The following is an 18018-nucleotide window of genomic DNA, read 5'->3' as shown; positions in this document are numbered from 1 at the left end:
ATGTGATAAGAACACTTCACATGGGATCTGCGCTCCTCTGTGGGGTGGTATGCTACAGTAATGTTAACTACGGGGACGATGTTGTATAGGAGATCTGTAGAATTATTCACCTTGCATAATTGATACTTTATGCCCATTGATTAGAAACTCCCCATTTCCCCCTCCTCCCAGCTCCTGGCAGGCAAACAACATTCTATTCCCTGACTTTATGAGTTTGACTATTTCAGATGCCTCATATAAGCGGAATCAGGTAGTTTGACTATTTCAGATGCCTCATATAAGCGGGATCAGGTAGTCTGACTATTTCAGATGCCTCATATAAGCGGGATCAGGTAGTCTGACTATTTCAGATGCCTCATATAAGCGGGATCAGGTAGTCTGACTATTTCAGATGCCTCATATAAGCGGGATCAGGTAGTCTGACTATTTCAGATGCCTCATATAAGCGGGATCAGGTAGTCTGACTATTTCAGATGCCTCATATAAGCGGGATCAGGTAGTCTGACTATTTCAGATGCCTCATATAAGCGGGATCAGGTAGTCTGACTATTTCAGATGCCTCATATAAGCGGGATCAGGTAGTCTGACTATTTCAGATGCCTCATATAAGCGGGATCAGGTAGTCTGACTATTTCAGATGCCTCATATAAGCGGGATCAGGTAGTCTGACTATTTCAGATGCCTCATATAAGCGGGATCAGGTAGTCTGACTATTTCAGATGCCTCATATAAGCGGGATCAGGTAGTGTGACTATTTCAGATGCCTCATATAAGCGGGATCAGGTAGTGTGACTATTTCAGATGCCTCATATAAGCGGGATCAGGTAGTCTGACTATTTCAGATGCCTCATATAAGCGGGATCAGGTAGTCTGACTATTTCAGATGCCTCATATAAGCGGGATCAGGTAGTGTGACTATTTCAGATGCCTCATATAAGCGGGATCAGGTAGTGTGACTATTTCAGATGCCTCATATAAGCGGGATCAGGTAGTGTGACTATTTCAGATGCCTCATATAAGCGGGATCAGGTAGTGTGACTATTTCAGATGCCTCATATAAGCGGGATCAGGTAGTGTGACTATTTCAGATGCCTCATATAAGCGGGATCAGGTAGTGTGACTATTTCAGATGCCTCATATAAGCGGGATCAGGTAGTGTGACTATTTCAGATGCCTCATATAAGCGGGATCAGGTAGTGTGACTATTTCAGATGCCTCATATAAGCGGGATCAGGTAGTGTGACTATTTCAGATGCCTCATATAAGCGGGATCAGGTAGTGTGACTATTTCAGATGCCTCATATAAGCGGGATCAGGTAGTGTGACTATTTCAGATGCCTCATATAAGCGGGATCAGGTAGTGTGACTATTTCAGATGCCTCATATAAGCGGGATCAGGTAGTGTGACTATTTCAGATGCCTCATATAAGCGGGATCAGGTAGTGTGACTATTTCAGATGCCTCATATAAGCGGGATCAGGTAGTGTGACTATTTCAGATGCCTCATATAAGCGGGATCAGGTAGTGTGACTATTTCAGATGCCTCATATAAGCGGGATCAGGTAGTGTGACTATTTCAGATGCCTCATATAAGCGGGATCAGGTAGTGTGACTATTTCAGATGCCTCATATAAGCGGGATCAGGTAGTGTGACTATTTCAGATGCCTCATATAAGCGGGATCAGGTAGTCTGACTATTTCAGATGCCTCATATAAGCGGGATCAGGTAGTCTGACTATTTCAGATGCCTCATATAAGCGGGATCAGGTAGTCTGACTATTTCAGATGCCTCATATAAGCGGGATCAGGTAGTCTGACTATTTCAGATGCCTCATATAAGCGGGATCAGGTAGTCTGACTATTTCAGATGCCTCATATAAGCGGGATCAGGTAGTCTGACTATTTCAGATGCCTCATATAAGCGGGATCAGGTAGTCTGACTATTTCAGATGCCTCATATAAGCGGGATCAGGTAGTCTGACTATTTCAGATGCCTCATATAAGCGGGATCAGGTAGTCTGACTATTTCAGATGCCTCATATAAGCGGGATCAGGTAGTCTGACTATTTCAGATGCCTCATATAAGCGGGATCAGGTAGTCTGACTATTTCAGATGCCTCATATAAGCGGGATCAGGTAGTCTGACTATTTCAGATGCCTCATATAAGCGGGATCAGGTAGTCTGACTATTTCAGATGCCTCATATAAGCGGGATCAGGTAGTCTGACTATTTCAGATGCCTCATATAAGCGGGATCAGGTAGTCTGACTATTTCAGATGCCTCATATAAGCGGGATCAGGTAGTCTGACTATTTCAGATGCCTCATATAAGCGGGATCAGGTAGTGTGACTATTTCAGATGCCTCATATAAGCGGGATCAGGTAGTCTGACTATTTCAGATGCCTCATATAAGCGGGATCAGGTAGTCTGACTATTTCAGATGCCTCATATAAGCGGGATCAGGTAGTCTGACTATTTCAGATGCCTCATATAAGCGGGATCAGGTAGTCTGACTATTTCAGATGCCTCATATAAGCGGGATCAGGTAGTCTGACTATTTCAGATGCCTCATATAAGCGGGATCAGGTAGTCTGACTATTTCAGATGCCTCATATAAGCGGGATCAGGTAGTCTGACTATTTCAGATGCCTCATATAAGCGGGATCAGGTAGTCTGACTATTTCAGATGCCTCATATAAGCGGGATCAGGTAGTCTGACTATTTCAGATGCCTCATATAAGCGGGATCAGGTAGTCTGACTATTTCAGATGCCTCATATAAGCGGGATCAGGTAGTCTGACTATTTCAGATGCCTCATATAAGCGGGATCAGGTAGTCTGACTATTTCAGATGCCTCATATAAGCGGGATCAGGCAGTCTGACTATTTCAGATGCCTCATATAAGCGGGATCAGGCAGTCTGACTATTTCAGATGCCTCATATAAGCGGGATCAGGCAGTCTGACTATTTCAGATGCCTCATATAAGCGGGATCAGGCAGTCTGACTATTTCAGATGCCTCATATAAGCGGGATCAGGCAGTCTGACTATTTCAGATGCCTCATATAAGCGGGATCAGGCAGTCTGACTATTTCAGATGCCTCATATAAGCGGGATCAGGCAGTCTGACTATTTCAGATGCCTCATATAAGCGGGATCAGGCAGTCTGACTATTTCAGATGCCTCATATAAGCGGGATCAGGCAGTCTGACTATTTCAGATGCCTCATATAAGCGGGATCAGGCAGTCTGACTATTTCAGATGCCTCATATAAGCGGGATCAGGCAGTCTGACTATTTCAGATGCCTCATATAAGCGGGATCAGGCAGTCTGACTATTTCAGATGCCTCATATAAGCGGGATCAGGCAGTCTGACTATTTCAGATGCCTCATATAAGCGGGATCAGGCAGTCTGACTATTTCAGATGCCTCATATAAGCGGGATCAGGCAGTCTGACTATTTCAGATGCCTCATATAAGCGGGATCAGGCAGTCTGACTATTTCAGATGCCTCATATAAGCGGGATCAGGCAGTCTGACTATTTCAGATGCCTCATATAAGCGGGATCAGGCAGTCTGACTATTTCAGATGCCTCATATAAGCGGGATCAGGCAGTCTGACTATTTCAGATGCCTCATATAAGCGGGATCAGGCAGTCTGACTATTTCAGATGCCTCATATAAGCGGGATCAGGCAGTCTGACTATTTCAGATGCCTCATATAAGCGGGATCAGGCAGTCTGACTATTTCAGATGCCTCATATAAGCGGGATCAGGCAGTCTGACTATTTCAGATGCCTCATATAAGCGGGATCAGGCAGTCTGACTATTTCAGATGCCTCATATAAGCGGGATCAGGCAGTCTGACTATTTCAGATGCCTCATATAAGCGGGATCAGGCAGTCTGACTATTTCAGATGCCTCATATAAGCGGGATCAGGCAGTCTGACTATTTCAGATGCCTCATATAAGCGGGATCAGGCAGTCTGACTATTTCAGATGCCTCATATAAGCGGGATCAGGCAGTGTGACTATTTCAGATGCCTCATATAAGCGGGATCAGGCAGTGTGACTATTTCAGATGCCTCATATAAGCGGGATCAGGCAGTGTGACTATTTCAGATGCCTCATATAAGCGGGATCAGGCAGTCTGACTATTTCAGATGCCTCATATAAGCGGGATCAGGTAGTCTGACTATTTCAGATGCCTCATATAAGCGGGATCAGGTAGTGTGACTATTTCAGATGCCTCATATAAGCGGGATCAGGTAGTGTGACTATTTCAGATGCCTCATATAAGCGGGATCAGGTAGTGTGACTATTTCAGATGCCTCATATAAGCGGGATCAGGTAGTGTGACTATTTCAGATGCCTCATATAAGCGGGATCAGGTAGTCTGACTATTTCAGATGCCTCATATAAGCGGGATCAGGTAGTCTGACTATTTCAGATGCCTCATATAAGCGGGATCAGGTAGTCTGACTATTTCAGATGCCTCATATAAGCGGGATCAGGTAGTCTGACTATTTCAGATGCCTCATATAAGCGGGATCAGGTAGTCTGACTATTTCAGATGCCTCATATAAGCGGGATCAGGTAGTCTGACTATTTCAGATGCCTCATATAAGCGGGATCAGGTAGTCTGACTATTTCAGATGCCTCATATAAGCGGGATCAGGTAGTCTGACTATTTCAGATGCCTCATATAAGCGGGATCAGGTAGTCTGACTATTTCAGATGCCTCATATAAGCGGGATCAGGTAGTGTGACTATTTCAGATGCCTCATATAAGCGGGATCAGGTAGTGTGACTATTTCAGATGCCTCATATAAGCGGGATCAGGTAGTTTGACTGTTTCAGATGCCTCATATAAGCGGGATCAGGTAGTTTGACTGTTTCAGATGCCTCATATAAGCGGGATCAGGTAGTTTGACTGTTTCAGATGCCTCATATAAGCGGGATCAGGTAGTTTGACTGTTTCAGATGCCTCATATAAGCGGGATCAGGTAGTTTGACTGTTTCAGATGCCTCATATAAGCGGAATCAGGTAGTTTGACTGTTTCAGATGCCTCATATAAGCGGAATCAGGTAGTTTGACTATTTCAGATGCCTCATATAAGCGGAATCAGGTAGCATTTGTCTTCCTGTTTTTGTTTCTGTCTTCTTTTCCTGTTTTCCTGTGCCATATCCCTCTTCTCGTGTTTTCTTTTTTGGGTTTGTTGATATTTTTGTGTTGCTATGCTTTGATTCCTTTCTTCTTTTCTTTTGTGTAACTTCTATAGGTATTTTCTTTGTGTTTACCATAGCGCTTACATAAAATATCTTATAATTAAAATAGTGTGTTTTAAGCTGATAACAACTTAACTTCAATCACATAAGTAAATTCTACACTTTCACCATCCCTCCTACTTCATGTTACTGATGTCACCATTAACAGCCACTTATATTTTGCACCCATTAAAATATTTTTAGCTGTCGTCATCTTCAATAATTCTGTAATTTAACTTTTATATTAGAACTAAAAGTGATTTACCCACCACCATGACAGTAATACAGTATTCTGTATTTGTCTATATAGTTACCTTTGTCAAAGAGTTTTATGTGCCTGGGCACGGTGGCTCATGTCTGTAATCCCAGCACTTTGGGAGGCCGAGAAGGGCGGATTACCTGAGGTCAGAAGTTCACGACCAGCCTGGCCAACATGGTGAAACCCCGTCTCTACTAAAAATACAAAAATTAGCCGGGTGTGGTGGCGCACGCCTGTAATCCCAGCTACTTGGGAGGCTGAGGCAGGAGAATTGCTTGAACCTGGGAGGTGGAGGTTGTAGTGAGCTGAGATAGTGTCATTGTACTCTAGCCCGGGCGACAAGAGCGAAACTCCATCTCAAAAATAAAACAAACAAAACAAACAAAAAAATAAATAAATAAAAAGAGTTTTATGTTTTCTTATGCTATCATGTTGCTGTTTATTGTCCTTTCATTTCCAGTGAAATAACTCCCTTCATTATTTCTTATAAGGCAAGTTCATAGTGAAGAACAGTGTCAGCTTTTGTTTGTCTGGAAAGTATGTCTCTCATCTTCATTTTTGAAAGACAGTTTTTTCCCAGGCACAGTATTCTTGCTTGGTAGTTTTAAAAATGTCAGCACTTTGAGTATGTCATCCCATTCCCTCTGGTTTGCAAGATTTCTGAAAAATTAGCTTATTTCTTATGGAGATTCTCTTAAATGTGATAAGTCACTTTTCCCTGCTGCTTTCTAATTCTCTGTCTTTGACAACTTGATTTTAATGTCCCTTGCTATAAATGTCTTTGAGTTAATCTTATTTAGGATCTTTTGGGCTTCTTGAATCTGGGTGTCCATTTTCTTCCCCAGATCTGAGGAGTTTTCAACCGTTATTTCTTTGAATACAATGATTCTTTCCCTTATCTTTCTGGGACTCCCTTAATGCATCTATTGGTCTGACTGATGATGTCCCATAAGTCCCTTCTACTTTCTTTACTCTTTTTTTCTTTTTTCTGTTTGCTCCTATGATTAATTTCCAATGACCTTTCTTTGAGTTCACTGATCCTTTTTTCTGCTTGATCCAGTCTACTGTTCAACTCCTCTAGTGACTTTTTCAGTACAGTTATCATATTCTTCAGCTCCATGTTTTCTGTTTGGTACTTTTTAGCATTTTCTATCTCTTTGTTGAAATTCTCCCATTGTTCATACATTGTTTTCCTGTCTTCAGGATAGTTATTCAATGATAGTTATTTAAAATTCTCTGTCTGATAAATCATATAACTCCATATCACTAGGGTCAGTTTCTAGAGATTTATCTTATTCCTTTGTTTGAAACATTGTTCCCTGTTTCTTCATTTTCCTTGCCTTTCTGTGTTGGTGTCTGAACATTAAACAAAGCAGGCCTCTGTCAAGTTTTCATGAACTGGCCAGGTACAGGAGAAGACCCTCACCAATCAGCCAAGCCAAAGATTCTGGGGGCTTCTCTAAACTTCCTGCTGGCCCAACCCACTTTCTTTGTTTTCTGCAGCCCCCAGGTGTCTGGAGTATGCCAAGTTCTGTCAGCACTTTAGACAAGTGACCAAAAGAAGTTCCTCAGGTAGCCTCCAGAAAATTGGATTGTTGGGTGTTCTGTTCAACTCTTTTCTTCCCTAGGGAGAAGTTTGAATCTAAGGTGTGTTTTTGTTTTTTTTCCTGTTCACTCTGTGCTGAGTTGGACTGTGGTGACTAGTTGCACTTTAGATCATCCCACCATGTCTCCTTCCACAGCCCTGAGGCAGTGGGGTTATGCTAGGTCCCATCCGCACTCTGAGACAGGCAAGACAGAAGTCAGCCCCCTGAGTAGCCCTCAGAAAAGTTGAGGTGTTGAATACACAGCTCATCTCTTTCTCACTCCATGGTAAGTTGGGAGCTAGGGGATTTCCTCTCAGTCATGTGGCACTGTGCTGGGGGTAGAGATTATGCCAAGAGGGTGTCTTGAATTTCCCTGCCAGTTTCAATGTGAGTAGATTCATGCCTACCTAGAACGCAGGAGACGCTCAGCTAGTTTCTGGATTTCTTGCAAAGGGAATTTTCAGGAATTGTTGTTGAGTTGATGTGTTCATGGTTTTGAAAAGGAGAGTCCAGAGCTTCCAATTCCATCATTTTGCTGATATCACTCCAGGCTTGGTTTTATGCCTTGTAAGGGTGAGTCTGTTTTGGTTGTGTTCTTAGTCCTATGCTTTGGCCCTTATTCTGGAGTGCGATTCTTATTCTTAAGCCACGGCCTTTCTAATTTCTCAACTGATTGCCTGAGGGGTTCGGTGAGGTTTCTCCACCCTAGCTGGGCAAGAACTGCAATGTCGCCTAGCACTGCACACTGCTGGGCTTGTCTGTTAGCTCCCAGCCCCACAGCAGCAGCTTCCTGCTAGGCCTTGTGAAGGATCACCTTGCACATGTACAGCCTGCCCTCATCCAGGGATCCGAGGGACCCCCATGCAGCCTCTGCACCCTCATTCTACGTAGCACCCTCCCCTCCAGTGCCCTGCTCTACCAATCGTAGCCACCTCAGCGCCCAAATGCTGATCTCTGCTTTCCCAGCCAGTGATCTCTGGCTGATGATCTCTGCTGAGGCTTTATCTCTCATACCTTGGTAGGAAAACCCAAGGTAAAAAGACAGGGCAAACTTGGACTCACTTCAGGTATTTCCGTTCTCTCAGCTATCACAGTCCTACCAGTTGTCCAATTCCTGTACATAACTGCCTTATACATTTGGCCCAACTTGATCGTTGTTTATGGCAGGAGGCTAAGTATAAATCTCATTACTCGTCATGCCCAGAATCAACTTGCATTCTCAATAATACTTTCTCAACGTGCTGCCATTCATTTATGTCAGCCTCAAAGCTACTCCTGTGTCAAATGGGGAAGATACTAGAAGCATCTCTGTCAAGGTGAAAGCTGAGGAAGGTGTCTTCTATCATCACTGTTATTTAATTTTTTTGCAATTGGAAGAGAAAAAGAAATTAAGTTTAAAAAATGCAAAGCAGGAAATACAATATCACTTTTTGCAGATGACATGATTAAGTCCCTGGAAAATTCAAGAGAATCAATTTAATTTCTACTACAAACAATATTTAAGTTTTGTGGCTGGAGGCCGGGCACGGTGGCTCACACCTGTAATTCCAGCACTCTGGGAGGCCGAAGTGGGCGGATCACGAGGTCAGGAGATTGAGACCATCCTGGCTAACACAGTGAAACCCCGTCTCTCTAAAAATACAAAAAAAATTAGCCGGGCCTGGTGGCGGATGCCTATAGTCCCAGCTACTCAGAAGGCTGAGGCAGGAGAATGGCATGAACTCGAGGCAGAGCTTGCAGTGAGCCAAGATCGCACCACTGCAGTCCAGCCTGGGTGACAGAGTGAGACTCCATCTAAAAAAAAAAAAAAGTTTTGTGGCTGGGATGAAAGTAACATGATAATTAGCCTTCATCTCTATAAAAAATGACTTGTGAGCAGGAATATTGATGAGAAAAAATATCTCATTTACCACAGCACCAAAAAAAAAATTAAAACCTAGGAATAAACCTAAAAAGAAATATGTACAACCAAAAAGAACACTTTAAATCCATTGAGGGACATGAAAGGAGACCTGAGAGAATGAAAGGGATAATCTGTTCTCAGATCCAGTGGTTGAACATCATAAGACAACAATCTTCACTGCTAGGAACTTATCCTATGGATATGTTCTCATGTGTGTGAAATGAGGTATGTGCAAGGTTATTCATTGTAGCATTGTCCATAACAGTGGTGCAGGGCAGGCAAGCCCCCAAATCGGGGCTTAGCACAGGAGGGTTCCTGGCTTCACCTAGGGAAGAATTCAGAGGCAAGCTGCCGTGCATAGCGAAGCAGCTATGCATGGCAGCAGCACAGGAACTGTCCCTTGTGGAGCAGGACCACCCATAGGCAGAATGCCCAGAGCAGCACTCAGAGGCAGCTCTGCACTCAGATTTATACCCACTTTTAATTACACGCAAATTAAGGGGTAGTTTATGCAGACATTTCTAGGATGAGGGTGGTAACTTCTGGGTTGCCAGGTCATTGCCATGGAAAGACGCCGTAACTTCTAGATGTTACCACGGTAATGGTAAACTGACATGGCACACTGGTGGGTGTGTCCTATGGAGAGGTGCCTCTGTCCTGGACCTGTTTTAGCTAGTCCTCAATTTGGTCCAGTGTCTGAGCCGTACCTTCAGAGTTGAGTTCCGTTTCCTACCTCAACAGCAAAAAGTTTGGAAACAACTCAAAAGGTCGATGAGGCTGGTTAAATAAATCATATTACATATCCAGAGTGGTGGTATACTTCCATTAACAAAAACGAGGCTGGGTGGAGTGGCTCACGCCTGTAGTGTCAGCAGTTTGGGAGGCCTAGGCGGGGGGACCACTTAAGTCCAGTTCAAGACCAGCCTGGGCAACAAAGCAAGACCCAGTCTCTAAAAGAACATGTGAAAATTAGCCGGGCATGGTGGCACATGCCTTTAGTACCAGCTACTCGGGGGGCTGAGGATGGAGGACTGCTGAGCCCAGAAGGTCCAGACTGTATTGAGCTATGATTGTGCCAATGCACTCCCGCCTGGGCAACGGAGTGAGAACTTGTCTTTAAAACAAAAACAAAAACAAAAACAAAACCCAAGAAAACAAGTACAAGACAACTTGCCAGGCACTGATAAAGGATGATCTGCAAGATTGATGGCTCAGTGGAAAAATCAAGGTGCTAGTGGGACAGTATGTGATCACCTGTGATGTATGTGAGCCATGCACGTGTGTGTCTGGTTTTGTATGTTAGAAATGTTTTGGCTTTAAGTAAAAGAAAATCCAACCTAGCATGAGCCCATCAAACGGGTTTATTTTTCTCCCTGGAAACCCAGAGGCAGTGGCCCCAGTCCTGACTCAGCTGCCCAACCATACCATTGCCATCTTAGGCTTCTCTTTCCATTCTGCTCTCTGAAGCAGGATGGCATTTCACTCAGTCTTGCTGCCTCCTATGTGCAGGATGGCTGACTCATCTCCAAACATGATGGCAATGCAATGTTCAAATCAAGAAGAAAGGGGAAATGCAAAAAGGTGATTGGTCCTACATGTTACTGGAGAAGCAAACGCTTTCTGATTGCACCTCTCAGCAAGTGTTTCTTGTATCTCATTGGCCAGAATGGAGTCACATGACTGCTCCTAGCTGCAAGGGAGGCTGGGAAATAGAGCATTTAACTTCCAGGACTCTGCAACAGAGAAACGCAAAGAAGAAGAGGTCAAGAATGAGTGGTGGGGCCAGGCATGGTGGCTCACGCCTATAATCCCAGCACTTTGGGAAGCTGAGGAGGGTAGATTGCTGGAGCCCAAGAGTTCAAGACTAGCCTGGGCAACAAGGTAAAACCCCATTCTAAAAAAAAAAAAAAAAAAAGAGTGGTGGGTGACTCACTTTATTAGGTTGGTCGTACTTAGAAAGTCTTCAAAAGGACACATAAGAAATTGGTAACTGGGAGTTCAAGACAAGCCTGGCCAAATGGTGAAACCCCATCTTTACTAAAATACAAAATTTAGGGTATGGTTGTGGGTGCCTGTAATCCCAGCAACTCTGGAGGCTGAGGCAGGAGAGTCGCTTGAACTCCAGGAGGGGGAGGTTGCAGTGAGTAGCAATCACGCCATTGCACTCCAGCCTGGGCAACAGAGTGAGACTCCATCTCAAAAAAAAAAAAAAAAAAAGAAATTAAAGTAGTAACCACACCTGTATCCCACCGCACATGCACGCAAACACACACTTCCCAAAGCCCCCAGCACAGCGGCATTCACAGCACCCATATCCCAAACCTGTGGGGAACAGATTATCCACAGGATATGTCCGTTGTTCCAGAAAAGGAGAAGTTAAGGGAAAGTGGTCCTGCCCATTTGATGAAGCTCGTAGACAGCTAGAAACATGAACACAAATAAATTGCAACCCAGTTTTATAAAAATCTTGAAGTATCAGCTAACCAAAATCCAACAGAATACCAAGGTCACATAAAGTTTATCTCAGGAATATCAGAAGGGTTCAAATCAGAAATGTTAACACAGAAATTCACCAGGTTCAAGAAGAAAAGTAAAGTCATCATGGGGGCTGGGTGTGGTGACGCCTGCCTGTGGTCTTGGCTACTTGGAGGCTGACGTGGGAGGATCACTTGAGCCCAACAGGTCAAGGCTGCAGTGAGTCGAGATCACACCACTGCCCTCCAGCCTGGGCGACAGCGAGACCCTGTCTCAAAAAAAAAATTGTAATCATTATATTGATGTAGAATATGGCATTTGATAACATTTAATATATTCATGATTTAAAGATTTTTAAAAGTAGAGAATAAGAACGAGAGGGCATTTTCCTGTACGGACTGTCTTCCTCACACCCGTGGCCGGCATCACAGGGAGACTGCCCGTGACCTCCCTCTAAGGTTGGGAAGCACCAGGCAGCTGCTCTCAGTTACTCTTCCATATGGCCAATGCAACAAGACAGGAAAAAGAAATCAGTCTTTGAGGAGCAATATCAAAGAAGGCAAAGTTATACTACCGTGTCTTTCATGATAACGTGGTTGCTTAATGTTGAATTTCCCAAATAACCAACAGTTAACTATTAGCACTAATCAGAGGTCAACAGGTGGCCCAATACAAAGAAGTCAACAGCGTTCTTTAAAGCCAGTAAAAAAAAAAAATAATAACAGGGAAGAGCTTATTTTCCGAAAGAACAAAAATTATAAAATATTCAAGAATTAATCTTGAAATCCACCTATCTTTTATGGGGGGGAAAAAAAAGCAAAAACAAAAACAAAAAACAAAACTAAGCAACCTGAAATCTCTTTCCAGGCCGCGTCAGAAGACTGGGCTAGAGGGTGCCATTCAGCCCTGTGTGGAGGGGCCCGGCGGGAGGTGCCCACCGTTGCCCTGGCCGTGCTTGCCAGGTTCCAGTGCCCACATTCCTGCAGCTTTGGAGGCCTAGGGGAGGCTCTGGGCTGTGGCAGGTGTCATGGCCCCTCTAGGCCTGCCTTGCACCCCAGCTGGCCCAGCGCTGCATTGAGCTGCCGTGGTCCCCTCTGCCCTCCCCATAAGCAATGCTGGGACCTGGCCTTCCTGTGGCAGCCCCTCCCCTGCTGGGCTATGTAGTTCAGGGACAGGACGCCCTGGCCCCTCGGCCCTACAGCTCAGTCACAGGTCAGTGGGCCGTGCTGGTGCTCTCTGTTCAGACCTCCAGGGCCTGAGCTCCTGAGATGCCGGGTGCTGACCAGGCCTGTCTGGGATCTTCCCAGCCACTGGGCCAGGATGCCAGGGCATGCTGGAGCCTGCCCGCCTAATGCCTGGCTCAACCAAGCTGCTTCAGGTGTGTGTGTGTGTGTGTGTGTTGTAGAGGGTTGGGAGGCAGGGGGACAGGGGCTGGACCTGCAGGGAATGGAGTTGGCTCCCTGAGCCCAGAAGGCAGCTTGAGCTTCCAGGAGGACTTGAAGGGGACGGGCCCAGGGCTCCTCCCTTCTGTTTAGCCACCTGGGACTTGGATGTGCTGTGTGACACCAAGCCAGTCACTCCACCTCTTTGGGAGGCTGCATCCCAGACAGGGGCTGAGCATCTCATTCTGCAGGCTCTTGGTGAGGGCTCTCCTTGCTGTGGTTTGGCGAAACACAGTATTTGACTCCAGCTTGGGGCTGAAATGGCAGGGCCCTGAAACCCAGCCGGGGAAGGCCAGAGAGGCAAGGGCTTCTCAACTGATGCAGACACAGGCCAGGTCAGGGGCACAAAGGAGGGTGTAGAGCTGGGTCGGACTCCAAAGGGGGGCAGTGGCGGGACAGGGTTTGCAGAAGCAGTAACACCTGAGTTTCAGTGTGGGGACAGAACCTGGGTGGGAGGACCTGTAAATAGCCAGACATAGCCTGGTGGGGTGTGGGTTCTATTGAGGTTGTGGCCACAACAAGAGCTTGGGTTTGATCTTGCCGGTACTGGGGAGCAATGGCGTGCTTCAGAGCAGAGGAGGGGGCATGCCAGATGTGTGTTTGAGATGCTCTCTTGGCAGCCAGGATGGAGACAAGGTGAGTTGGGGAGCCAGGAATGGGACAGGTGAGGAGTCAGCACTGGAGTAGGGGCCGGTAGGGCTCAGAGTGGATAGATGTTTAGGAGGTTGAATTGATCAGAGAGGGAGGGAAAGAGGTGGCTCCTGAGCCTGCACTGCCAGGGGAGGGGTGCCTCTGAGAGATGGAGGTCCCAGGCCACTGGAGACCCGCATCGCACTTTGGAGAAGAGCCGGGGCTGGGGACAGAGGCATGTACAGGGTGGCATCATCGCCCTGCTCCCGGGATGGGGAGACCAAGGCTGGGGAAGGGGCTTAGGGATTGTCAGAATCTCTAGCACAGAGATGGTGACCAAGCTGTGGGCATCATGAATGTCTAGGAGGAAAGATCAGATCCCAGGTGAGGGAAGAGGGCTCAGGGAGAGGGTGAATTGTGGGCAGAGAAGAGAGGAAGACCTCCCTGGGGCAGCCATGGGACGGGAGCCAGGTGGGGTGTGGCCCCCGGGATGGGGATGGTGGATGCACCCACACAGGGTTGGCCTGGTGGGCCAGGGCCAGGCTGCATGGGCTGAGAGAAGCTGACGGCCTTGTCTGTGACCTCCGGGACCCCTGAGTCTGCCTCTGTGGGCCCCTAATCCTGGGCTCACAGACCTGCCAGCCTCCGTGTGTGCTGGCCTGTGCCTGGTGGGCATGGCTGGGGCAGGCTTCAAGGGGGCCTGGCAAAGCCTGGAGCTGGCCCAGGGGAGGCCACCCCTGGCCAGGGAGTCTCCCGACCCCCACCTTGGAGGGATGTATCAGCCCCAGTGAGGCTTCTCGGACTCATTCTGGAGCTTCTGAAGGGTGTGAGATCAGTTTGGCCGAGAAGGGCGCCCTGAATGTCAGGCTGTTGTCAGGAAGTGCTGCCAGGCCCAGTGAAAGGCGGAGATTCATTTGCGAACACCCAGCCTGAGCAGCGGGGCAGCACTCTGGGGTGAGCGAGGGCTGTCTTGGAGGAGGACAAATTACATCCCTCCCCCGATTCCTCAAGGACTAGGCATGGTTCTGTTGTGAGGGAATCGGGGGAAAGGTGTAATTTGTCCTCCTCCAGGACAGCCCTCGCTCACCCCAGAGTGCTGCTCCACTGCTCAGGCTGGGTGTTCGCAACTGAATCTCCGCATCTCACTGGGCCTGGCAGCGCTTCCTGTCAAGCAGCCTGACATTCAGGGCTCCCTTCTCGGCCAAACTGATCTCACACCCTTGAGAAGGGCCAAGGGCCGAGCCTTCACCTTCCTTCCGCCCCAATGCTACGTGAAGCATTCAATGTCTGTTTAAATTTATAGAAAAGGGTGAATTTGAGAGTCGAGGATTTACCAAACTTCTAGCAGTTAAGTCTCTGGGAAACAGCACCAAAAGAGAGATAATAAAGGAACCAAAAGAAGAAACCACACAGGAGCAGATGGAGGCACCAACTGCATAAAGAATGGTGACTGCACGCAGGCAAGATGCGCACAGCAGGTGGGAAACTTCTGTAACAAGTATGTCCACAGGCAGATCACCTTTACCTGTGAGGAGCTTGTGTGCACGAGGGCAACCTCACAGCAGCGACGCCCACCACAGAATGCTGACGGCTCAATCCTAGCAGTTTATTTAGGGCACAGAAAGCCGGAAACAAGGGCTTGACTGGAGGCAGCTCTGCAGCAGGTGGAGATTTGGACAGTGATGGCTGTCCTGGAGGAAGTCCCAAGGTCCTCACTTCCCTCTGTAGGCCACCCTTGGTGTGGACAATAGCTGCAGACAGGAGACACGGAGGGGGCACACAGAGGTCTTAGGGTCTGGCCTCAGGTGATGTCCATCACATCTCTTTCTGTTGGTGAGAGCTAGTTACCTGGGCCCCCAGGGTGCAAGGCCGAGCTGGCATGGCATGCAGATCAACTAGTAGGATCTTCTTGCCAGCTCAGGGGACAATGCACACATGGAGAAGTGCAGTTGGATACTAGGCATCTGGGAAAATGCACATGCTCACTCTTTTTCAAAGAAATGCAGGTTCCAAAACCAAACACCATTAGAAAATAGACAGCAGTCAACACAATCAAGATTAGAAGGTCTATGGTGAGACCACTGATGGGAGCGTGAAGCTGGCCAAACTCTGGAGAGTGGTTGATGATACATATCGAGAATCCAAAATCCAGCAGGGCGTGGTGGCTCACGCCTGTAATCCCAGCCAGGAATTTGAGACCAGCCTGGCCAACATGGCGAAACCCCGCCTCTACTAAAAATACAAAAATTAGCCAGGCATGGTGGTGCACGCCTGTAGTCCTAGCTACTCAGGAGACTGGGGCAGGAGAATCACTTGGCCTTGAGTGATTGCAGTGAGCAGAGATCGCACCACTGCACTACAGCCTGGGTAACAGAGTGAAGTGAGCCTCTAAATATAAATAAATAAACAAACAAACCTGAAATCCTACAACTCTGTTTAATGGCTCAAGATGTTATCTTTCCAAAACTCGAATCTGGCCCTGTCACTCCCCTGCTCAAACATCTCCAATGGCTCCCCACTGCCATCCTGGCCATGTTCCAGCCCAGGCCCCTCCCTTCAGCCTCATTTTCCATGCTGAGGTTTGCACCTCCACTGTGGTGGAGCACAGCGGGCATTTCTCCCTGGTGCACCTTTGCTTCTTTGGGCCCCTCTGCCTGGAATGCTCCTCCTGTTCCTGTCCAGACCCACTCCAGACACTCCTGCCCTGAGCACCTCCTGCCTCTCCCTCCTCTCTGCCGCTCCCCCCACCCTCATGCTCTCACCCTAGCTCCTCCTGTTACTGGGTCCCTCTGGGAGCACCGTCCTGACCAGTGCTCAACCTGGGCCTGGGGGACAGAGGGGTCGGCACATGTAGGCTGAGCTGAGCTTTCGGGAGCGAGGAGGCCAGGCGCTGGGAGTGGTGGCCTTGCTCCAGGCTGAGGAAACAGCTCGCAGCTCAGCCTGCCCTCCACCTGACCCCCCCGGGCCCAGCCTTCCCTAGTGGGCCACGACCTTCCCACCAGGGCCCTCGGCCCTGCTCCTGCTGGCCCCTGCAGACCTCAGCTGAGTCCAAGCTCCTGGAGGGCAGGGAGGGTGAGCATCTCGTGTGTCCCCAGAGCACAGCTGCCGTGCCAGCTCCCGGTAGGGATTTGTTACAGGAATAAACGGGGTGGGGGTTGGAAGGAGGGTTGGAGGAGATGGAGGCAGGCCCTGAGGCCGGCTCCTGGCGCACCCTCCAGGCCCTCTCCATCGCGGCTTCGCGGCTCCGGCTCTGGCCCCGCCCTAGCCTCTCCCGCCCTGCCGGGAACCTGGGGCCTCTGGGACCACGCAAGCCGCCCACACCTCCGCGGCTCCGCCCTCGCCTCTCGCTCCCCCAGCCTAGCCTGGACCCTCCGCTCTCCAGGGCTCAGCAGCGACCCCGATCGGCCACACGCAAGCCGCCCACACCGCCGCGGCAGCCACCTACCCCGGGACGCCCAACCAACACCTCGGGGGACCAAGCCCGGGGACTTCGTCCCCAACTCCAGGCCAGCCAAGCCACCCTGCAGGGGCCCTGCCTGTCCCACCCGCAGCGTGCTGCGGTGTCCATGCTTGCGGTGATCAGGAGGGTGGCACGGCCCTGGGGTTACAGCCGACGGAGGGGCTTCCCAAAAGAGTCCTCAGCCTCTCCCGCCTGCGGCAGCGCAGCCCAGGCGGGGCTCGGCCCGCAAAATCCCCTCGTGGCCTCGCCAGGTATGCGCGCGGGGCCGGGGCGCGGGCCGGGGCGGGCGCTGGAGCCGGGCCGGTGCCGGGCCCGCCGCGACACGCTCGGGGACGCGGCGCACAAAGGCGCCTTCTGCCGCCCCCCGACCCCGCCCCCGCCCCGCGCTGCCCCCGTCCAGCGTGGCGACCCGCCCTGGCAGGCGGTGGGGGGCTCGGGGTCCCCTCCTCCTGGGCCCGCCACCCCCCGCGCGGGCGACGTGCCCTGTCCGGGCGGCGCGCAGGCGCGGGCTTGTCCCACCGCGCAGGAATCCGAAGCCGCCGCGCGCGTTTCCGGCCCCAGCCCCGCCCGCGGTGCAGGGGAGCGAGTGCGCAGCCGCGTGTCGGGACTCGGACCCCCGTGGCCCCCGCCATACTCTCTTTCTCCACCCGCGGAGGTTTTGCTCAGGAATCCAGTCTTGCAGCCAGGGAGCTTCCGGGACCTCTCCTCCAGGGAGCGTCCCTGGCTGCTCCGGTGAGCACTTGCCTCCTCATACCCCTGTCTGGGCACCTTGAGGACCCAGCTTGACCACTCCCCTCTCCTCTGTCTGCATAGGAAGGCGCCCCATTGGAAAGGGACCCCCCCCACCAGACCCTGGCAATCCCATGGCCAGGCCAGGGTTGGGAGTAAGGACCCACCGGGAAGGAGGGTGCCCGCCGCGTCAAGTGGGCAGTAGAACAAGGCTGGGTCCCAGGGATCCCCGCAAGCCAGGTGGCTCCGTGGCTCGGCCCGGCAGA

The 18018-nt window shown here is 49.3% G+C and overlaps 1 long non-coding RNA gene across 3 annotated transcripts; it reads right to left on the bottom strand.

Moving 5' to 3' along the window:
- Nucleotides 1-10967: 10967 nt before the first annotated feature.
- Nucleotides 10968-17534, bottom strand: LOC129013173 (uncharacterized). 3 transcript variants are annotated; one of them, XR_010123797.1, is made up of 5 exons: nt 15412-17534; nt 15089-15314; nt 11590-11759; nt 11339-11436; nt 10968-11211 (listed from the first exon to the last, which is right to left on the bottom strand). It is a non-coding gene; the product is annotated as an uncharacterized LOC129013173 (long non-coding RNA). The 3 variants fall into 3 exon arrangements; XR_008493787.2 differs by having other exon boundaries at nt 15089-15527; nt 17109-17534; XR_010123796.1 differs by having other exon boundaries at nt 15089-17534.
- Between the last annotated feature and the right edge of the window lie 484 nt (nt 17535-18018).

Source organism: Pongo pygmaeus, chromosome 15, assembly GCF_028885625.2.
Source record: "Pongo pygmaeus isolate AG05252 chromosome 15, NHGRI_mPonPyg2-v2.0_pri, whole genome shotgun sequence".
NCBI lineage: Eukaryota > Metazoa > Chordata > Mammalia > Primates > Hominidae > Pongo > Pongo pygmaeus.
The sequence above is the reverse complement of the archived record's forward strand: the minus strand, read 5'-3'. Positions and strand labels throughout refer to the sequence as shown.